Source organism: Anomalospiza imberbis, chromosome 4, assembly GCF_031753505.1.
Source record: "Anomalospiza imberbis isolate Cuckoo-Finch-1a 21T00152 chromosome 4, ASM3175350v1, whole genome shotgun sequence".
In the NCBI taxonomy this organism is placed as follows: Eukaryota; Metazoa; Chordata; class Aves; order Passeriformes; family Viduidae; genus Anomalospiza; species Anomalospiza imberbis.
In genome coordinates, this window is record NC_089684.1 from 28971516 (window position 1) to 28995922 (window position 24407).

Genomic DNA, 24407 nt, shown 5'->3' on the forward strand with positions numbered 1-24407 from the left:
AGAGATGTTGTTTCATTGGTAAGACTCAGGTCTGCAATAATCGGAAAAGGAAGCTGCCATCTACTTTTTATTTCTGCAGGAGTTATTATTTTCTGTTGAGTGTTCTGAGAAATTTTTAAGCAATCTTCTGCTCCTCCTATCCAAAGCAGTGATCAGAGGTGGTTTTCAGGCAGAAGCATGGCAAAGGCCAGATACAAACATCTCTAGATTACTTGAAGGCACCAAATAGAACATTAGTTATTGCTGATAACTGGCTGTGATTCTTTGTTGGCTTACTGTACATTTAGTTTTGAAGCATATACTCCCTCATTTCCATATAATCAAATGTTTAAACTCCAGCATAAACAGAAAGTTTTATATCCTGTTATGAAGAATCACAGGACCCTTTTCAGCCTCTGCACCTAATAATGTAGTTTGGGCAACCATACTGATTTATTCCAGATGAGAAAACAGCCTGATATGTGTGAAAACTCCTACACACAAATAAGAAAGATATCTCCCAAGTTTTTGTTAGGAATATCCTATATAGGTTAAAAAGGATAGGAAAGATAAACTGTCTGTTTCTAATACCAGAATTTATTTTTCCTTCATGTTGTTTTTGCGATATTAATAATAGAGGATGTTTAGGGTCTGTTGGCTTTTGTAAGCTGTTATCAGATTTAGCCATGTAAAACCAGAACTGAGTCTATTTAGCTTTGCACCAAACTGTGAGCTCTCAGGGCAAGCAAAATGTGAGCTCAGCTGTACTGACAGCCTTGTGGGCAACTCCCTTTGCCTTTTGCTTTGTTCTTCTAAACCAGCACTGTTTATATCATCTCCCTGAGGTAGATTTAGATCAAGAAATCTAGCTCTAAACTCTGAACTGATTCATATTCAAGGGTTAGATGGTGGGCTTTCATAGCATGGCCTTTTGGTGGCAAAAAATGCCATGTGTCAGATGGAACAGGTGCTCAGGACATTGGATATCATACCACCAAAAGTGAAAAACTCAACCGGTGTTGTTAACTATATCACAGTTCAGTTGCAGGCCTAGCAATATTTATAGTTTTTCTGAACACTCTAAAAGGCTCTCAGCCTTTCAGATTTCTTTCTTTGTCAGGCTTCTTTATTTATTTCAAATGTATATTTTTGGCCCTCTTGCAAGAAGAAATCATTAGTGTTAACACAGAAGACATGTAAAAATACAACACAATGCCCAAATATTTTTCACAGGCAAAAAGTGATGCTTTTTATCCAGTGTCATAAGTTCAAATGTTTTTGGATCAAGGATATAGAATGAAATTATATGGTTCTAGGGAAACAGCCTGTCAGAAGTTTTCCATAGGATTCATTAGAAATTGTTTCTGCTCACTGAAAAATAATTCAGATTTTGGTGAGATAGGACTGCATCAACCAAGATAAATTTCAGGGCATTTTGACAACTTTTCACTAAAGCTGAAGTCCTAATTTTGGAATTCATTTTATATATCATTTTCAACTGGCTTGTTTCTTCACCATTTTGGTATGGGCACTTTTTTCTTAAACCAGACTATTTTACTGGTTTGAAATAAATGAAAACTCTAGAAAATTCCTTCCTTAGCACTGGATATGCATAAGGAAGCTGCAAGCTGACAGCATACTTGTAGTTTTTAAGCTATCAATTACAGCCTTCTTCAAGTACTGTGCTCACAGGTGTGACAGAAATCTAGATAAGACACTGTATGATATACTTGATGCAACCATCCATCCTACATTTAGTCTCAAGTGAGTTTGTCCACTAATCTGTTATTTCTCTGTATATCTCATGTCAGCACACCACAGATTAACTCCCTAAATTCAGAATCTGTCACCTTTTGTCTGGAGATAGAGTACTTTGCTTTATGTTGTCCCATTGAAAGCCACAAGTCACAGCACACCTCAGTTTAAGGACGAATTAGAGTCCTCCCCCTGAGCACTGCCCCTGCAGTGTTAGCCAAAAACAGGTGTTCAGTGTTGTGTATAAAAAAATAGGGAATGCATGATTCCTCTACCCATATTTACACTGCGGGGCAGCCAGCTCCTAGGGGTGGTGAGGAAATAGCAAAATTAGAGTCAGAATTGGGCTGTAATTTCACTGGCGTTGTCACAATCTGACTCAGGGTCCTCCATGGAGGACCTTCATCTCCTGAGAGCTGCAGGTATGAGCAGTGGAAGAGAAGTGTGTGGTGTGAGATGGTGAACACCTGAGCACCCCATATAATCATTTAAACTTTAGTTCTTCCTATACAGTCTGGATATAACAGTTTCTATTTTCTTGGTCTTTGTGTTTTCCTTTTCCTCTCATAATGAGCTTTCATCACTGTCTTTAGAGAGAACTGAGGCAAAATTTCTTGGTCTGCATGTCATAATTAAACTACCCTCAATCTTTGTCCCACCCTCACAGATAAACCACTCCACTTGTTACCATTGTTATATTTTATTGGAAAGAAGAGCACTTTCTGATTTGGGACAAGTCTTTCCTTAGCCCAAAACCTTCTGATGCAAAGTTGTGTCCACACAGAGAAAGGTTCAGCTCTACTGCTAATCTCCCAAATGTGTTATTTTCACTGGCACAGCATTTTGGGGTAAAGATACAAATTATCTCGATTTTCAGTGGTCTATCATTCAGTGCTCCATTCTCATGGGCACAATGATCCATGAAAGTTTTGGAGATGCTTTGCACAGTGGCTTCTTAAGTACTCCACTGCAATAAGGATAATGCACCTAACAGTCAGAGAGGCTGTATTTGACATTTTGTGACACAAAGCATAGCTGCAAGGAGATGTGGGTATTGTAAAACATGTCTGTGCTGAGAACAACAAAAGCCAAAAGCCTTGGCTTTTATTCAGGGAGGTGAGCCATGCCTCTGGACCATTTCAAGTATGTGAAATGTAAAAAAGCCCAAGTTTCTCTTAGAGACCACCTTCTCTTGACCCACTTGAAGCTGGTATTTTGAGTAAGAAGGGAACGGTAATGATGCGATATTGCAAATAGCCATCAGTACTCAGAATTGCTAGCAGAAACTCCTGTGCATCAGTCATGCCAACCAACTGAACCTCTTAATCTCAAAGAAAATTTGTCCACTTAATAGCCCCCATGTCCTGAGAAAATGTTTCTGTGGTGTTGGGGTAAGTAAGAGAGTGGCAGCTCCTGCTTTCCCTCAGCCTATAACTCCTAGATGGTAAAAGGCTCCTTACTCATTCCAGCTTTTCAATGGGATCAGCCAGACTCATCCTAATCCTCTGTTCCTCATGTTATTCAGTGAGGGGCTTGTGAAGAACACAGCAGCAAACATGCTCTGTTTTGTCTGGGGCAGGTCCTCCATGGTTACCCTTGAAAGATCACCCTCATTTCAGCATGACAGGCTGAAAAGTCCTGGCTTGCACTGTGTGCCAGGAGGCCAAATGGACTCAGTCTCCTGAGGGGTTTGGCTGTGTGACAGTCACATGCTTTAAGGCACAGAACCTTGAGTACAAGCTCAGTGTCAGGTTCTGAACCTTTTATGCAGCAAATCCAAGGTAGCAGAGCAGGTCAAGGAAGAACTGAGTGTGCACCCTGACGCAAAAGCAATCCATCCATCTTATGCTTACAAAGGAGATGAATATTTTGTTTTTAAGGTACTTGAAATAAACCCAGCTTGTGTTTCCTTCTAGCAGAACCTGGGGCTTTGCATCTCAGAGCTGTTCAGGGGAAGAAAGGACAGGAGGGAGTATTATGCAGATGAGTCCACCATTACTCCAAACCCCAGAATAAGTACTGCAATCATTTCTGGGAGAGACAGAAGGACCTGGAGCAAATCCAGCTGGATGATGCACTCCAAATTCCCCTGGAGTGACAATTACCACGCAAATGAAGCTAAGATAGTTTTAAGGATGAGACTAACTTAAGGGTAAAAAATAAAACATTACTGAGACATTATGTATTTCCTAAAACCTGTCATTACACAGTCAATAAATTATCATTAATAATTTCACTTAATTGTAAGCTAGCTTCCTCCTTAAATATAACTTCTACACACACTTCCAATTATTTTTAATGGTGTGAATAGCTTGAAGAAAATTGTTTACTCTCTAGGAGACCTAAGAACCTGCAGGACAAAAAAAAAAAAAAAAAAAAACCCAGTAGCACAGATGCTAAATTTCTTAAAAGACATAACTTAAAATCAATTTTCAGTCCTAAACTAATTGATGGCCTACTTGTAAATTCTAAAAGAAGTTAATTCCACCCTGTGAAGGGCTGTAAATTGAGGAGGATGCATGTTTTTCCAATGTAATGTGAAAGGTTGAGCTTAATTTTAAATGTAACATAAAATTCTGACTGTCCTAAATGGAGGGGGGAAATGATATCTTTTATTAGGGAAAAATCTCTATTATTTAAGCTGTAGCTTAATATTTGAGATGTGGGTTTGAATTTTTGCCCTTTCTCCCTGCTATCACCCTACTTTAATCTTAGGTAAGTTGCTCAGCCTGTTTCTTCCAAACTATACAGCAATTAATTATCACAGTCCAGCTTCATAAATATTAAGAAAATAACTCAGTTGAGATATGTCTGGACTCAAGGCCCAAGCAGACACAGAAATATTCAGAACAAAGTTCCCTATTAGATGCAGCAACCATTGACATTTAACAACATTTATAGCTACTTCTAGCAGAGCTTTCTTTTGTTTGTTTGTTTACTTGTTTGTTTGTTTATGAGCTACACTCTGTGGCAGACTTTAGTTGCTTTAGGCAGGGCAGGCACCTCCATTCAGACTTAGAGCTTCTTACAGGGAACCAGATTCTTCTGGGCCCAAAAATATGTTTTCCTGGTTCATGCTATGTTTTGTCATCTACCAGAGCCTAGAACTCTCAGTAGGCACGTTTCTAGCTCCTACAATTCACCTTTAACTTATCTATTAGAAAACTTTTACATATACCAAAGAAGATCATCTGTACAGGTGTTAGCCAGAAAATCAGGAGGGAAAGAACCTGCCCACAAAACCTGGGTCTTCTTGATAACATAGGAAAAGGATTCTATTTAATCATACAATACAGAATCATGAAGCATGAGCAAAGGCATGGCAAAGTCAAGGTTCATATGATGATCATGACCATGTAGCATGAAAAATAAAAAATAGTCATTGAATTCTAAATATGACATCATGAACAGCAGCAGAGGTCCCACTTCATCTATTCAGGCTCCATGGTTAAGTTTCAAGAGCAGTTTAGACATCTGCTGATGGAAAATGCCAGAATGCCTCCTTTATTACCTTCACCAATAAGTGGGTTCCTACAAAAGAAAATGGAATATAATATTTTAATTTTCTGTTGAATACATTTATTGGGTAGAGGGCACCCCTAGTTTCCCTTCCCACATTTTCCACCTGAAAATGCCTACCTCCTCTCTACCTCATATCTCGTTATATTATAAATTTATAGCTTTATAGCTTTAGGAAAGAATAGGTTGCATTGATTTAGGCACACAGACTGTAATAGTTACTTGTATGATAGTAATTGTTATCCCATTCTATCCCTATGGTTACAATAAACTATTAGTTTACATTAAATAATGTAACTAGATTCACTGTCACTCTAAGAATTGAATTATAGGTCTACCTAGATTAATTTCCGGCAGTTACAATGATTTCCCCAATGAAATTATTCATTTCAGCATCCATTTAAATTGATTTCTTTGGGAAAGATGATATGAAGAAATATGCATGTGCTAAAACTTTCCTTGGCATAAAGTGATACAGTCAGATGGATATTGTCTATAGGCTAGCAGAATATATGACAGCACTTCTTATATGAAAACTCTGTACAGCCTGTCTCCTTCAGTGAATGTTCCTATCTGAATGTACAATCCTTATAGCAATGCAAAAAAGTTCTGTATCCTGTAAAGATTTTTTTCTGTTATCTTTATGTTAATGCAAAGCTCTTCCACAGTCAGAACCATGTTTACAGATCTGAGGACAGGTGGCACATCCTAAGCAATCTGTAAAGCTACAAATTTGGTGGCATCTTTATGACTCAGAGGATTCTCTACAACATTATGTGCAAGGCAGGAAATAAGTTGTCAACTTACACATCTAATTCTCGTGGCCCTTTTTTTTGTTGTTTGTTTTGTACAGCAGTGGATAGCTATCTGCACTGCCTTTGTGCTCACATCTCAGCTGCAAGATTTTAAGGGAATCTTCATGACATCATTCCTCCATTTTAAAGACAGTGGCCAAAGTACAGAAAAATAATACAAGTGTCCATGTTCAGGATGAGAAAACACAAGAATACCTCTGATTGTTGAAATCAAAGATTAGTCCAAGCCAGTGTTGTGTCTTTAAGATAAGCATAGCTGATCCTTCCTCACCTGTGCTATCTCATGTCCTAAAAACAGCTTTTATTTTCATCCTGGGACAAAGACTCAAGTCATCATGCTCATGGACACTGGACATGGCCTACGTATCTCTGAACTGATTTATTCTTAAGCTGTTCTTTAAGGAGTTCTACAGGGTTTCTCTGTATTGTGCAAGGAAAGCTGTTCCCTTAAACTTATTTTATGTAGCAATTTCTTAGAAGAGTTTTAGCCTTTCCCTTTTTTTTTTTTTTTTTTGAAAGAATGAACAACTTCTCCCAGTCTTCTGCCTTCCCATCAGAGAATCATGGAATGGCTTGGGTTGGAAGGGATGTTTAATACCATCTAAGTCCAACCACTTTTTCATAAATTTCCCTTGCAGTACTGGAAAACCACAAAGAGGTCCCTCAGAGCCCTCTCTTCTCTGTGTGGAACAGCACCAGTTCTCTCAGCCTGTCTTTGTAGGAGGCATGCTCCAGGATTCTGATCATCTCCATGGCCTCTTCTGGACCTGCTTTAGCAGAACCACATCCTTCTCATGCTGGAGGCTCCAGAGCTGGATGCAGCACTCCAGGTGGGATCTGACAAGGGCAGAGTGAGAGGGGGAGAATCACCTCCCTCAATCTGCTGGCCACAGCCCTCGTGGCCTCACATCAGCTGTCATGTAGCCTTCGATCACTTCTTCTGAAATGAAAATTAACACCAAAAGACTGTATAGAAATGTTATTGCTTATCATAGTCATGTCATATCACAGCAACAGATGGGAGCAGTATATTCAGATTAGTCACCAGAAAAAGTTGAGATGAATTCTAGAAGCAGCTGGCAAAATTAGGTGGAGGTGGGATGAACTGGCAGAACAGTTCAATAAAGGACTGTTGAAGGGAGAAGAGACCAGAAGGAATAAACACAGTGAGAGCATATTTCCCAAAATATATTCTCACTCTCTATCCCAAGACTGTGAAACAAAAATGGTACAGAAAATTATAGTGAAATTGTTTAATGCATTGAGATACGAAGATTGTATTCTCAGAGGGAATTCCATTCAATTCTGGTTATCTACAGGGACAAAAAAAAAAAAAAAAGAAGAGGCAGAGATGGAAAAGGTTCTGAAAATAGGGATTAAATCAGCTGGAGAACCACCAAAGAAGGTCATATGGGGACTCTTTCACATGAAAGAACTAAAGTAACAAGAGACAAGTGGTAGAAGCATAAAAAAGTGGTTGTTGCCCATGAATGTTTTAGAGAAAGTGAATTGAACTTCTCTTAGCTCTTTATTTAGAGGACATATTCAGTGAACTAGAAATGTAACAAACAGTGTAATGAAGGAGCAAATTACAAGATTTTTTTTTAAAAAAAGAATTTCTTGTATGTCTTCAAAACCTATATACTACGAACACACAAAATTACCACAAATGCATTGTTTTACGATTGCTGCTATAAGTCTTTCTATGTGCCAAGAAAAGGCCATCCTAACCAAAAGCTAACTGCTCTTGGAAGAACTAATCCTGACAGAAAACTTTGCATTTGTGTACGGCTGGTAGTGGCAAGTTTTTCAAGTATTTGTGTGACACTGATTCCAAATTGCTTTGTTCAATTAATGACAGTCTCAACTCAGTCAACTACAACTGAAGATCAGTTTTCAGTCCTGCCCTGGATGACTCAAAAACTGTATTTAAAATCTCAAGTGCAACTTATTTCTTCTTCAGTTAAGCAGATATTAAAAAAAAAAAACCAACCAAACAAACAAACAAAACCCCAAAAACCACCCCAAAAAGCCCCAGCAAAAGAAATGGAGCTCACTATTGCAAATTTACTTACACAGAGCAGACTAAAAATTCTGGTCTGTCTGTAGAAAGAACAATTTGTTTAGTATTATTTGTTTAGTATTTCATCCAGCTTGAGTCCAGACTATGAATTTATTCAACTTTTCAGTAGGGAGGCTTTCTCAAGTCATAATGTTGTATTTCTCTGCAGAAACACAAACCACTTGTGACCACTTGAATTGAATTCCAAATATTTCTCCAGATCAAATTATACAGTAACAGAGTGTTTTGACTACACATTATCTGTATGGTAATTTGCTTGTTATTGATGCTTGTTTTTATATATATATCTACAGGCAAAAAATACACATGGGGGATCTAGAGACTAACCTGGAAAATGGGCTTTTTTATATTTCTAACCTCAAGTCCTAATAACAGTAGCTATTAGGATTTCTTTCCAGCTGTGGTGTGAGAATTTCATTGAAATTGCTGTGTGCTGTACCCCATTGTATTAGTCATGCGCACTTCTGAACAAGCACACTTTAAGCTCTTCTCTGTTTATATTGGTGCACAATGAGACAAACTTCTAGAATACAAAACAAAAGCATTTTATTTTTGCAAATGGACAAAACTTTCCTATTCAGGTAGTACTTCAAGAGACTTAAAGTTCTTAGATTGAAATTTTTGATTGTAAGGAAACAAAGGGTGGTAAATAAACTCTGTCTCTGGGGGATACTGTCCCTTATATTCAAGAGGCACATGCAAGGTAGTGGAAAAATCAGCTATACCTTTCCCATGAGTTGAAAATGTGACATCTAGAATTGAGAAAATGAAGTGGATCAGATAGGAAAATGGTAGAAACATGGGCAATAAGGTGCAGCTGTACACAATTCTAATGTTTTGGACTAGTGTAGAAAAGTCTAGAAATGATCTCAGCATCACGATTTTGCAACTGAACTAGTTGATATCTGGGAGTAGGTGGACACAAAATTATACCAAGATTGCCTCATGGCCCACCACTAATTAGGATTTCTGAGCATGGTATTGCCTTATGACAGTGGGAGGAAAACACTTTCTCCCAAAGAACATCTAGTGTCTACAAAGAACTCATGTATCAGTTTTAGTTATTCAGTGATGGTTTTTTTCCAAGCATCATGCACATCAGAAAATTAAAATTAAATGCCCCTTTTTCTTTGTAGTTGTCTAAATTCTGTTTGTGGTTTTGTATCCTTTACTGGATGCTTGCATTGAAATGTGAGATGTACACTGGGTTTTGTGAGTGTTGCTTTAATTAGTTCTGCTTCCATGAGACCCTAAGTATTATGAGATGCAGTCAAGGGGCAAGGAAAATATTAATAAAACAAGAGAGGTCATTTCTGTAAATGTTTGCACAGCTTTTCCAATATAGGAACTGACGCTGTCAGATGGCCTATGCTGAAGCTGTGTTGGCTCAAACCCTTTCAAGAAAAAAAGATATAACCTTCTTCCTTTCACTTCTTCCAGATGGCAATTCACTGGGGCTGGAAGGAAAATTATATGGAGAACTATACAGGTATTTTTATCTTTGTTCTTCCATATGCCAGGCAGAAAAGCAGGTCTGTGGTCTTGCACCAAAATAAACACCAAAACAGACAAGTATAGTCATGATAAGGATAAAGCATCCTGGGGGCCTGGTGAGATATGAGGTCTGTAGGAATGCACAGACAGCTACTTCTTCATCAGGTTAAAAGAACTTATAAAATGCTAAGTGGGGAGAGGGAAATAAAATGCTTATTAAAGGTATCCCCTCACCACGACACTCCCTACCATCAGGCAGAGGAACTGCAGATTGCAGGTGGCCAAAAGGCAGGGGGAGTGATGAGTTTTTACAAACCCACTTTAGCACAGCAGTCCTTGAGGGGAGTGGGAGGATGTGTAGGCAAGCAGTATGAGGGCCACACATGCACAAACCAACCAAATGTCACATGAAGGTATAAAAATATAAGCTGAACTCATTACCACCTGATCTTAGATAAATTAAAGTGTCTTAATTGAGGTGGCTCAAAAATGATAATGTTTCAGTGGAGTTTTGTTTATTGACACCATCTGATATCCTATGATATTGCTATGGTAACTGGAAAAAATACCCTGCTACTGGCATTTTGTGTTAAATGACTGCAGTTAATGAGGAGCCTGTGTTAAAGGTCACATTCTCAGGAAAAAAAAAAAAAAGCTTTTGAAAAATCCCTGCTAACACTCTCACTTAGAGATAAGTCTGGTTCAGCCAGACTGCCACAAACTGTTATGGACATCTTCTGAAAGGAGGACCAAAAAAAAAAAAAAAAAAAAAGGGGAGGGGGTGTGTCGCACAGTAAGAGAGCTTATAGGTTCTCTAAGAATGACTTGTACAGAAAAAATAATAATTGCTTCTTCATGTACAGAACAGAAATTTCTTCCTTCCAGTGACAGTTTGAGCCCTCAATTAGTTTGAAAATTGAAGCAGTCATTTCAGAAAGCTGCCACATGGCATCTAATGAACCAAGATGGCTTGAGTGTCGTTTGCTGTTGACTTTTGCAGGCACAATTCCAGTCATAGCAACAGGACATTTGCCTCAAAGACAGGCACAGAAAACTTTATCTCATGAAGAAATCTGAAAAAAGATGGGGAACATAGAACTATAGCTCCCAGGAAACATATTACATTTGGGTGAAATATTTATTTCCTTGGACAGCCAATGTAAGTATACTGTAAAACATACACAAAACCTCCCAAAATTACAGTTCATCTCAGAAATAATTTTAAAAAGTGCAAAAAATTTTGTATTGGCTTACAACACCCCCCCCCCTTCAGTACTTCAGTATTTCAAGTGAGGACTGTTTTGCAAAATGTGGAACGTTTTCAGAAAAACATGATCCAGTGCCTTGACCAACTAAAGGACACATATTTGGTATCAGCTGTTTGTTCCCTACTTTCATATGTCTTCTGTCTATATAAAATATTCCCCCTCAAGTTGTATTACCCTTCCTGTATATTGGATCTTCCAAGGATGCTGAGATGAAAAGGCAGGTGGACGTTGTAGGAATGTTCACTAGACAAAAGTCTAAATGAATACTAGAAAAAAAAAGTAAAGAAATAGTAAAGAAAGTAAAGAAATAGTAAAGAAAAGTAAAGAAAAAAAAATCTAACTGTAGCCTGAGCTGTTGAGAATGATGTAAATAATCCATGAGAATACTGTTATATCTTGAGCCATTGGCAGTGCTTTCAGTGTATTTTTGATGACATCTCCTGTTGTCATCCAAGGAACTTTTCACCACAGATGGGCAGTGAGTGAGTTGACAGAGAAGTAAATCTCTTGGAGGGGGTGTGGAGCAGCACAGTGCGGGAATATTAATCCCAGGAACACTCTGAACAGGAAGACACTGTGAGGTGGCAAGGCCCACAGAGCAGGTTTTCAAAATGTGGGTGCTATATTCTGTGCAGCTCTCAGGTAGGAGGCCAGAAGTGGAGACACAAAGTCAGTCACACGTCAAACCCCAGCAGAGACTCATCCTAAGCTGGCTTGTGTTTACTGCAGCTTTGATCTTCAGCCTTTTTCAGTTCACAGGATTTCTCCAGTGGAGATGTAAATCACTACAGGGCGTGTCTGCCAATAGCCTGGCTGACTTTACTGAATTACCTTTCAAATATGCCTGTGCAGAACTGCTTAGGCCCCCAGCACTTTCCAGATCAAAACTGGTACAGTTTGTTATGGTACAGCAATGTCCATCCATGTTCCCCACTTATATCTTCTTCCTTATTGTATGATTCGAAGCACTGGCAGACACACTCATCTTCTACCAGAGCTCCTTCCTGACAGACTAACTGTACATGCTACCTTGTCTCTCTATTTTTGACTTTCTGAAAATATAAATTCCCATCTCAGATGAGTTTAAATGGCATAGCTGCTTTGTTGTCCACCACTAGTGCAACCAGGAAACTCAGTAAAACCCGAGCTGAGTGTACCTGATGTGAAGTCATCATTCAGCACACTTCAAACGTGTTTAAACCTGCCCCTGCAGGACATCACCTCTCTGCAGAAAACACACACAGCCCACTACAGATGTATGAGGCAGCCTTTCATCCTAGGGCAGTTTGTGCACAACACCACCACACCAAGAGGTCAAGAGCACTGTCACCTCCCCAGCATCACCTGGAGGATGAATGGCCATTTCCCTCCCCCTGCCCATGTGGGAAGCACATTAACAAGCAATGCAGGTACTTACCCAAAGCCTAACACAGAAAGAAAAACCTGATCTTCCCAGCTTCCCAGGGCACTCTGTATATATTCATGGGCCAGATGGTAAATGCCTTTTACTATCCCCAATGGAGCCACATTTCCAGCAGCACTCAATACCTGTTAAGATCTGTGAAAAAGAAACCTATTTTTTATCTGCTTTGTAGCCAGGCACCCAGTTATTTTATCACTATGCACTTAAACATCTGGCTTTAAAATATTAATATTCAGCTTTAATCAAATTTTAGATTAATTGTCAAAGTTTTCAGACACACAAGCTGCAATTTATCACTTTCTCTGAAACAGGAGCCTGTATAATTATATTATTGGATTAGCAGTAGTAAAACAACATCACTTTGTGGAAGGTTTTCCTTCAAATTTTGTGACAGATATCTGCTATGGTATGCTAAGGGGAAAAAATTAGTTTTAGGTTTTGATTTAGTTGTGCCAGGTTACAGCCATTTGGGAGAGGCAGGGGTATTTGCAGATGAGATCTTTAATTCCTGATTCAACAGTACAAGAATTTTCATTCTTAACCAAAAGAAAAACAGAGGAAAATGAGATAAAATACCTGTTTTCTTTAGTAATGCCCAATAAAACCTTCCTGCAATATCAAGACAATAAATAAAGTTGCTGCTATGCTTGGAAGAATCATCACCAAATGCATTTGCATGCCATTTATGAGGGTGTTTGGACACTTCCACAGAAAGCCCTGGATCTGGGCCCTTGACAAAGCAGTGACTGTATTAGCAGTCAGCTGTAAAATACATTCTGAAGAGACACAGAGCTCAGCCTGAAAGGTTTGGCAGTAGCAATATCCAGTAGACTAGTAGTCATTAGTTCCAGATGATCTCTGGACACTGCAGAGGTTCATTTCAAACTATTTTAATTCAAGAGGTCTCCTCATAATAAAAATGAAAAGCCTTAGGTGAGAGCCATAGATTTTATGACTTAATTCTTCAGTTTTTATGGTGTCACAGCCATGTCAACATCACAACTCTGTTAATGTTTTTATGTTTCATTTAAGAAGTATTGTGGAGGACCCTTCTAGGCTGCAAGTGGCTGCCACCTATAGACACTTTGCCATGTCTTGCATTCACAGAAGTGGGGAAAAAAAGAAAAAAGTCACCTCAACACCCTCAGAGGATATCCAGAACTCTAGTGCATAAACTTTTGGATCTGTCTAAACAAATAGAAACTAAAGAGCATGCTTCAAAGCACTGATGAAGGCCTAACACTGCCTGCATGGAAATTAAGTATCTTGTTAAAATTACCAAATTTTTTATATTCTAGAATACAGCTGTAAGAATAATGCAGCACTTGTGCCAGATGCCAGAAGCATAATTGTTAAATTGCCACTGGCATTAAATAATATAAGCAGAATGCATTTGAGTCCCTCTAGCTTCTTATAACTTTACATTGCATTTTCTTTAATTTAGAAGTGTTTGTCAGTCTCCAAGGAACTAAATTCAGGCCCAATAGACTAAGTTTTGCCAGTTAACACAGCAACCCCCATGTTGTTACCCCAATTTTCATCCCTATTTGCTTCACATAAAGTGAAAATGAACACTGCTAACTCTGCAAATCCTGCCATGCTGGAACCTAAGTTCTGTAAACAAGCAACACAACTGAATACTAATAACACAGGAGAGTTAATTAATAAGTAGATCTTTTTGAAAACATCTTACATTGCCCTTTTTCAACCAACATGGCATATTTGTGCACAATCGCTTATTTGAAGGTGTTTATTAGAGAGACTACATATTTTAATGAAACCATTTAAAGAATTAGAAGATAAATACAAATTCCCAAATAGCTCTTTGTTTAATTTAAAAGAATATTTTATACAGCAAAATACAAGCATCACCTGAAATAGCCAACTCCGCTGAAGGATAGTGTAAATTTAGACATAAGCTAATCCTGTAATTGTCTAAAAAGTTTGTATACAGAGAAACTATTTATTGTACATTCATTGCACAATGCCAAGCAATATTTGCATCATGTGACAGCTAGGAGACAAAATCAACTCTCTTATTATTCTCCAGAAATCACAATGTTATTGACCTTCTTGATACTATGAACATAGGTCTGTTTCAAATAAAAGTATGTGTGACAAGTTTTCTTAGTGAAAACATTGGTTCAACTGGGCAAATTGGTTCAAAATATTTTTAGTGTAGACTCTGTTTTTGTGATGCAAAGTGAATTGAGTTGAAGCACCTGCTACACACCTGTAAGTCCAGGTATCTATAAAATCCTAATTTCCCTTAGCACACAAGAACATGTACATGTTTCCTAACCTACGTGTTATTCTGACTTCCAATAACGACCTTATTTAAAAACTAACTCTGAAAATCAGGGAGGCCAAAAGTAGTTTCAGATAGTCAGACTGTCAGTTTCATTTAGTCAGAAAAGGACGTTGCTCTTTTCCAAAACCTTTTTTTCATTCTACATGCTGCAGGAAAGGAGGAGGATTTTGGTGACATTAGACCCTTTGGTTTTATTCCAGATGTGCTGATCTCCTCCTCTAACAATTCCAATGTAAATATTTTAGTATGTGGACCACAGAAAAATAAGCATCCCCTCAATTAATACAGAAAAATAAGCATCCCCTCAATTAATACAAGAAAATGGAATGTGACTCTTTTCCCCCACTTAGCCAATAAGGAAAGATCCCCGATCTCATTTGGAGTCTGGGTGATGACAGGAACAGAACAACAAGGTTTTCCATTTTCCTTTCCCTCAGAAGACACTTCCAGCCACAAAGTGAGGACTAAATGAAGGATAAAAACTCCTACTTAAATGAATTCAAGAGAACCCACTAGAATCTTGAAATGCCTTTAGGAATTAAGCTCAAAATATTCCAGAAAGCAATGCAGCATCTTTATATATTAGTGGGAGTAAGTTAATGCTGAATTATTTTAAAATTTATTTAGCTTCCCTTGTTTCATCAACAAATGTTATTAAATTTTAATGAGTAAAAATGGTGCAATAAAACTAATGAAGTCAGTTTTACCAGGAAAATGCAATGAAGTGGGTACTGCTTATTTTAAAAGAAATATTTGTTCAGTACAGTTTGTTTTATACTTTAATAAAAGGAAGATTTTTGGTTTTTTTAGTTTTGGCAAAAGCTTCCAGTTTAAAGTGAGGGCTATTAGTAGAAGAACAACATTTAAAGAAAAGAATGTTGTTGGGGACCCTATCAAAGACTTTACAGAAGTCCAAATAAAGGACATCTGTAGCTCCTCCCTTGTCCACAAATGGAATAACTTCATCCCAGAAGGCCCTTGGATTGGCCAGGCAGGACTTGTATCACCTCCCTCTCCTCCATGGGCCTTAAGAGGATCTGTTCCATGATATTCCCAGGCACATGGCTGAGGCTGACAGGTCAGTAGCTCCCAGGGTCCTGCTTTCTGCCCTGTTTGAAGGTGGGTACAAAGTTTCCCTTTTTCCTGTCAGCTGGAACTTCACCTGACTGCCATGGATTTTCAAATATCATGGAGAGTGTCTTGGCAACTACATCAGCCAATTCCATCAGCACTCTGTCTTGACTCATGGACATTCAGGTTCCTCAGGTGCACATGAACCTGATCTTTGATTACTGTAGGAATCACCTTGTTACCCCAGTCCCCATCCTGCCATCCATCAGCTCTCAGAAAGAAAACAAAACACGAATCAGTGACAAAATTGCTGGCACGATATTAAACCACCTGTGGTGTAGAAATGGACTATCCCTATCTAAATTATGGCAGCCTTGGAATCAGAGTGATGATCTGCAGCAAAACTTCATAACTATGGGACTTGACATCAAATGGCACAATAGCCTTATAGACCCCCCTGGTATCCCCTTGGTCAATCTTGTATAAAGGAAGCAGAAATGTTATGTTAATTTTCTGGTAGCTCTCCTAGATTGGTTTGTTTTATCTCTGAAGGATCCTGTAGAATAATGTCATTAAACATTCCAGAAACATTCCTGTGCAGGGATGTTTATGTCTCCTTTGGACCATACCAAGTTCTTCCAAAGCTGTTCTCATTAGCTACTTCAGGCTGTCAGCATGGAGCTGCCAACTACCTGCACTGCCCTGGGCTGGCCTTCTTGTCCACTCCTTGGCTTGCTTTGGCCAGATTCAGAGCAGGGACTCTTGTTCAGGCTTCACTTACCCCTTGCAAAGGATATCACCAAATGTTTTGACACCTGCTACAGAACAGCTGACAAGAGCTGCCTATGCACAGGGGTTGTACAAAACTTGGCTGTGCTCTCATCGTTGTTAGGAAGTAACTGACTTTTAAAGTTATGAATGTGACATGAAAGGTAAGACATGACCAAATTATTTTCTCTTTGGACAGCAGTGTTTAAGTTATGTGCTTAAAATGTTAAACTTAAATGGTTCATGCTGAAAGGCAGCAGTGCTTCAGTATAATTTATCTTCCTTTCCCCTGTCAGAGGGCTATACTCTGCACCTAAAGCTGCTCAAAGCAAGCATTGCTACAGAAAAGCTGAACCAGCCCTTGGGTGTTGCGGCAATTATCTTAGTCAGTGAGTGAGATTATGCTAAAATGCCATTTATAAAACTAAGCAGAATGTGTGGATCTAGGTATGTGTGTATTCATAGACATATATGTGAAGATGTACTACATATGAATGCAAAGGTATGCTACAAACCTCTGGTTTATTAGTTAGTTACTCTTTAGAGAGGTAAATCAAATTCTGCCATGCAGTTACAGCTGACATTCCAGTAAAACCAGCAGGATAAGAGAAGTACAGCACATAATTTGATTCTGGGGACCAATATGTAATGAAAATCTCTTGTTTTCTGTCATTTTCCTTTCTCCATATCTTGAAAATATGCACAATTTTATAGCAAACTTGAAGATGGACAGTGGATTTTCCTTCTCTTGGAAATTCCTTCTCAAACATTTCAGGTTTTATAGGCAATTGTCTAAAGCTGAAGACATCAATACTTTTTCAAGGGAGAATATACATCAATATAGAAGTACTACTATTGTTATGCCCAGGTCCGCTTGTCAGGTTAGGGGAAGGTTGTTTGATTTACTCTGGGCAGTGTGCAGAAGAAACAGAATTCTCAGGAGCTTTGATAAACTTTTGCTTGCACGCTTTAGAACATTAAGGTCAAATAAGGCACTTGGCAAATTAGAATATGTAGCCATTTTGGTTAAGAATGCAACAGCATAAAAGCATAAAAATAACACCTAAGAAAAAGTGTAAGGGAAAAGAAACAAGATAAGAGTACAAAGGTGTGCAGTGACCACCTGTGTATCCACTGACAAGACTTGTTTGTTGCAATTTTGATGTCTATTGGTCACAGTGATGGTCACAGTCTTGATCCCTCAGGGATGAGGGAAGCCCAAAAAACACAGAGTTCAATGGGCTAATATACTCCCAGGCTCAGGTGGGAATGCCCAGGTACCTCCCCTGGGGCAGGGAGTTTTGCACTGTATGGAAACTCCCTTCAGCCCTCTACAAATTCCCTGTAGCACTCTACAAATTTTTTTCCAGTCCTTGACTGGAGTTTGGAAGTTTTGACCATGTAAATGTAAAGAGGTTATCAACACAGGCACAGATAATATACATGCACATATACATAAACACCATGACTCATCTAGACAGCAGAATTTCACAGAAACATATCCATTAAACTCATATCTATCACATATACTGAAAGATGAAATACCAGTTCCATATGTGTAATACCTATTTAATTACAGGATTTAATTATCTTCCTTTTAACACACAATAGCCAGTAATTCTATAGGAATTCAATAGATTAGTTATAAGCCAGCTTCTTATCCATCTGTGTACTTCCCCAATAAACTCTTCACATTTTCCTTCTCTACCCCCACTCCCTCCCTGCAACCTTTTAGTCTTAGACCACAATCATCTTCTTGAGACTATGACAACAAATGGCCTTGTCAAGATTCACATAGTTTACCAGTTCTGTCCTGCTTTGCCAGAATTACTGACTTTCTCTCAACTGGAGGTTTGCATGAACACAGTAATCCAGTGTTCACACAACTGTGAAAAAGCTGAAAATGTACCCAAAGGATTTGGAGCAGCTCAGGCTGCAACACTATTGGAACAGCTCTACAGCCACAGAGCTGTGCACACCACTGCTTTTCTCCTCCCTCTGCAAAAACCTTCAGTGTTTAAATTGCATGTGTAAATGATGTGTTCCCTTGCACTGTGTCAGCAATTAATTTTGCTATGATTCAGTTTTGTTGTTAGCTAAAGAGCACTGCACAATTGGATAAAAGTACAAGAAGAAGCACCCAAGAGCAGCCCTGGCTGTAAAGGTCAGTTTGCTTTTCCCCCAGAAGCAGGCTGGCTGCTTTTGTGAAAGAAAAAATTCAAAGACAAAGCAAATGGAGACAGCAGGACAAGGAAAACCAGGACTGTAACAGTGACCTGAATATTACAGCTACACTGCTCTCAGTATACAGACAGAAACTTGTCCAGACATTTGGCCATTGTAGGTGCTTCTCTCCTGTATCCTACCATCCACTTCTGTACTTTCCACCTCCAGTAATACCACCTTCACGTTTTAATAATCCACATTTCTCTGCTGATACATAATCTGGTCATTCCTTTTCTTGTCTTATGAGTGTATATCCAAATGCTATCTCTGTATATGCCATGCTATAACCACTTCCTGAAGAGAAGGAAAAACATCTTTGCTGGGGCCAACAATGAATGACTGGAAAAGCTTAAGAACAAGGAAAGTCTGTAGGAATACTTTCTCAAAGAACACCACCCACTTTGAGAAATTTGCAGACAAGAGATTTCCTTGCCTTTCTTTCCCTTTCCTTCTTCCCCTCACCCCATATCTGTTCAGCCTTCATTTTTCTTACACCATGACCTCTCTACACCAGTTGCTGAAAGAGTCATTTGCTATGCAGACCTTTCACAGTCTCCTCATGCGTAATTCCTTCCTTGCAATTGGGTCTTCAGGCCCCATCACCTTTCCATAGCAGGGTCCTGATCTGATTTTCTTCCATTTTACTTTACTAGGCTCTCTCTGTGCCCTCTCAGCTCTTTTTTCCTTATCATTCCTTGCCTATTCTGGATGAGCTGATACAATTTTGGGATTAAGTCTTTCACTTTTCCCTTCAAGACATATAACAGATGCTGTCCAAATTCAACATGAGCACTGTCAGCAGGGATGGATGTGTACACTCAAGTGATACCCTCATCTACCTAAGGGTATCTTCATCTGGCACTTCAGAGAACGTCTCAAACTGTGTCCTGTGGTAGAGCAAGTAAAGTCTCACGGGATGGTTTTCCTTGAGGGAGCTTCAAAAAACATGTGGAGTTAGGAAGTTTGGGACCAAACAAAATGTAACCTGAAGTAAATCTCACAGGATATGTGTAATGGGGATGTGAAAACCTTCAGGGTTTTTTGCTTCAGTTCCTGAGGATCTGGCCCTGAGATCACACCTGTGACAGGTGAGTACAGGAAGATACCCTGGTCCAACTCCCTGTTCCAGACCCCAGAGCAGTCATTCACTATGGCACAAATGGAATAGAGGCAAGGACAACAGAGAACTAAGCTCAACTGCAGCAGGAGAAGGAAAAAGCTTGCACACAGAGAGCCAAGAGTAGGGTTGCTGAAAATCAAAAGGTCTGAGTGAAGCTATGTGGGATTTTCTACTGGTGATCTTCATGGTATTGTCTGAAAAATCACCCATGTAGCAAAGAAAAACGTCAGGGATATATGTCAGATGTGTCCCCCTGTCCCACAGCATGTCACAGGCCCGATGTGCCCTTGGCAGAAGCAGCATTTCTTTTCTCCTGGCCTCTTCGCAGAAAGAGAAATTCGTCCTTTTTCCATCAAAGTAAGCTCTGTTATTTGGGCTACATCTGGAAGTGGTGTCAGTATGGCCAGTTTTGCAGGGATGAGAGCCGGAAGTTTCCAGAGGGACATAGAGCAAGGCCAGTGCAGGGGGCTGAGCTGCACAAAACAGGGCAATGAGCTAAGGCACTGACAGTCCCTGCAGAAACCTTATGGGTGGTTCCATATGGGACCATGAGAATACAAAGACACAGAGCACTCTGAACTTTCTTTTGCCAAATATCCTTCTAACTCCTTCTGTGAACAACACACAAAAACCCTCAAGAAAAAATCTTGGTTCAAAGCAATTTTATATGTTTTATCCCCTCTCAAGGCCAAGAATCTTGGTTCAGGAGCATTTTTTCCTCCTCCACTTTTCCATTGGTTTGTATCTAGCAAGCTGTCTTGGAAAGAAGGTTATTTATTTTGGAACTTCCAGCCAGTGTGTATGAGATGCACCCTAGTCTTTTCTCTACTCCGTGAACAGAACCATCTAAGAATAGATAATCTCACAGCCTACACTGTTGGTGGTACTCTCATCATACCCCACTTCCAGCAGACTGTATCTCAGCTGGAAATATCTGGAAAAGAGATAGGTGGAGGTGGAAAGCAGAACACACAAGAAATACTCATGCTGTTTTTATATCACCCCAGCTCTGCCTCTCTATAAATGGCAGTATGAGACACTTAAATCTTTGTGCAGCAAACAAATCACCTAATTGAACACGGTTTTCATTTCAAAACAAGCTGTAGAGCTTAAGGCTGAAGTCCCCTAGAGAAAATGGCCCTCTGATTTACATCAGTGCTGTAAGAACTAGACACTATTTACAAGGTTGCACATGGATAATGCATGGTGAGAGCAGCACAGTTGGAAGTCATTGAAGGAAAGTAAATGAAGTCCCCTTAACAATGGTATATATACAGGAAAGTGTTTTAATTTGTTACCAGTACTGGTAATACTGCAGAACCACCTCAAATCAGCAAGTACTTCAAGTCCTGGGCAGCTTTGATGCCGCCAATTCCATAAAAAAAAAAACTGCCTCTCCCAAAAGGTGTTAAAACCTATGAATATGCAAGGCAACATGGTAGCACATGGAATGGTGTTTAAACTCTGTACCATGCAGTGTGAAGCTTACTGAGCTTCAGTAACAGACACAAAGTCTTATCCAGTTCAAAGGACACCAGCAGATATTGCCTTATGGGAACCTACTTAAAAACCCAGTCAAACAGCAGCACAGCCAGGGAGAATTCCCTGTACCACTACGAAAGGACTCCTGATTCAAGCATAGTTTCAGCATTAGTGTGTTGGACTACATTTTTAATACACAATAAATTTACCCTGAAAAAACCTAAAGTGTCAGATATTTTGGCTGTAAGTATGAACACTAAAGCAAAATTAATTGTGTGGACTAGATAGATCTGTGAGCTAGGTCTATCTAGTAAATATCTAGGGCTATCTAGGTAATAAACTAGGAAGGCTTTCATCTTTGGATGCTGAAATTCAGACAGGGTTTTTAGTGACAGGAAGATTTAAAAAGCGAACCAAGCCCTGCAGACCTAGCTGAGTTGTATAGACATGTAAATCAACACAGCTGAAGGATCCCATCCCCAATCCCTTAATCTACCTCCAGGCAGAGAGTTCATTTCACACAAGACAAGGGTGGATGGTGCATCCATTCCTGAAAAGAGATCTACACCAAAAATATCCCAAATGCTCAGAAGGTGTCCCACCCCTCAGGCAGATCAGCCTGAAGAGTGCAGTGCTGGTCTGTGGCTGCTCCCACTTACATCAATGTCAGTGCTGGTACAAGGAGTAACTTCTAACAGTGGGAGAAACAAAAAGCCAGTGAGACCTTGCTGAAGCATTCCATATCTTAGAACCTACTTGTCATGGTTCAGCCACCCCAGGAGGCAGCTAAGCCCCACAGAGCTGCTTGCTCCCTTCCTGCATGTGCCAGGATATGGATTTGACTCTAGGGCATGCTTCCCTGTGGGACATGCAAGAGCAGCAAATTTTCAAAAAGGATTCATTGATCCAACAGCCACTGACTGCTGCCTGCAATGCTACAGAAATTATGGACAGTTCCCTTTGAGGGGTCTGACTACTGCTACACTCAGATTCAGCTTGGAAACATTAATTTTTTTCAAAACAAAAAAATCACAAGATAGCATTCAAAATTTATTTCAGACCACTTGCACAGCAGAGTTGCTTCACTTCAATTATATCTTTTTCTAACCTAATAAAATGAATATAAATCTGTATTAACTGAGTACAAATCTGTGACCATGTACTCTTTCCAGAGTAGTTACACAGGAAAGTCTGATGCAAATTTTTTGTTTGTTCCTTACTAACTGGAAGAGCTTATTTCTTGTGTTCCTTTAAAAAAACCTCCAAAACACCAAAACCCCCAAACGCTTGCTATAAAGCCCAACTTTTATTAGCCAGAATAAGAGCTCTGAGTCATCATTGTTTTGTTCACATTTTACAGCCATGTAGTTTACATTAAATTAGTAGTACTGTGTCGCTCTTCAGCCAAGGTGACTGAAAATTCAGCTCAGACCCAGGAAATCTAGTAAAAACATATTACCAGGCCTCCCAGTAATCCACTGGGAGGATTTTGCCTGTTCTGTCACTTGCAGAGCAATGTGAATGCAGTGTATTCACATGATGCGAACAATCTACCTGATTATCTACAGCTTTCTCCTCAAGTCATTTAGAAGGAGTTATTAGGAAAAAATTGTTGGGTGTTTTGGTTTGGATTATTGTGTGTGTGTGTGTTGTGCTTTTTGATCCCCAAAGCTGAGGGGTACTTTTTGGAAATACAGTCACAATTAAGTTATTTTAAATCAAAACATTTTAGTAGAGTTATGCTGGTGCCTATAGTACAAGATCCAAAGCTATTTTTCCTTTAGGGAATGGATTAGGCTTGAATAAAATTACATTTGTACTCTTTATACATTTTAGACATTTTGCCCAACCACTCTACATGAGCACTGTGACTGTCATAACACTTGCACACATTTACCTTATACAGGGTTTGTAATTGCAAATCTTCTTGCTTATCAAGAGGTGCCAGGAGGGAGCACAAACCACCAAGCTTGCCAATTGCTCCAGCTATGCTGGAAATTATTTAGCAGGGCTGTTGACATGGTAAGCAAAACATTCCCTGTCTCTGAGTGGCAGGGAAGGTATTTCTTGCTCAGCTATAGGTTTTGTCATGGATCAAAGAAGGTGACTACAGAAATCAAACATCTTTTTTTCAGGCAAACAAGTTAGGTCACTTAAGCAGTCTTATGAACCAATATCATTTGATATTACATTACAAGGCCAGTTACAGCCTGGTCCGATGATTACAGAGAAGGAGAGCAGTGAAAGTGACATCAATACACAGATGTTGCTTTAGCACAAAAATGTGTTCTTGGGAGAAGCACAAAACACTTTTGCTCTCCTTTGCTCCCAACAGGAATATGTCTGACAAGTAAACTGTGGATAACAAGATTATTCTCACCATCACCAAACACAGTTACAGACATTTAAAGAACTGATCACTGTTTTTTGCCAGAACTGGGAATTCCATGCACTCATTCTAGTGAAAGAAGAGATTCTACTTTTCAGCATGGAATGAATATATAAGCAAGGTAGCTGGGATGAAATAGTGCTCATATTCCATCCCAGATTATGAGACATAGCAAACTGGGGCATTTTTCTTCCAATTTCCATCAGCTGAAGATGTATTGGAAAGTGTCTGGGTTTGTTTTTTTTTTTTAATTCTTAGAGTCAGCATACAGAAAGGAATGTCATGCACCTCCTACATTGCCTCTTCATGCAATTTTCTATTGAAATCTGCTTAGAGAAATAGAAGGTCATAGTTTGTGCAGTCAACTCAGGACAGATGAGTGGAGTGTGGGGAAGAGGAAATCACAGCAAGAACAACACGAGAGAATCCCAAAAAAATCTAGTTTTGTTTTTCTCTTTCTGCATGTATTGTTTTAGTGTCTAATTGTGGCCCAGTGAGACAGCCCAGTCAATTCCATACCCCACTGATCATTTGCAGGTTATATATTTTAACAGGAGGCAGTCCCTACATCTGGAACTACTCACACAGTTTGAAAATTTGTTTGAACCTGTCATATAGCAGTCAGAGTTAAATCCAAATTTGTGTGTTGTCCTGCTTGGGGAGACTGCAGGAGTGAAGGCAGGGTAGATATCAGAGGGAACAGG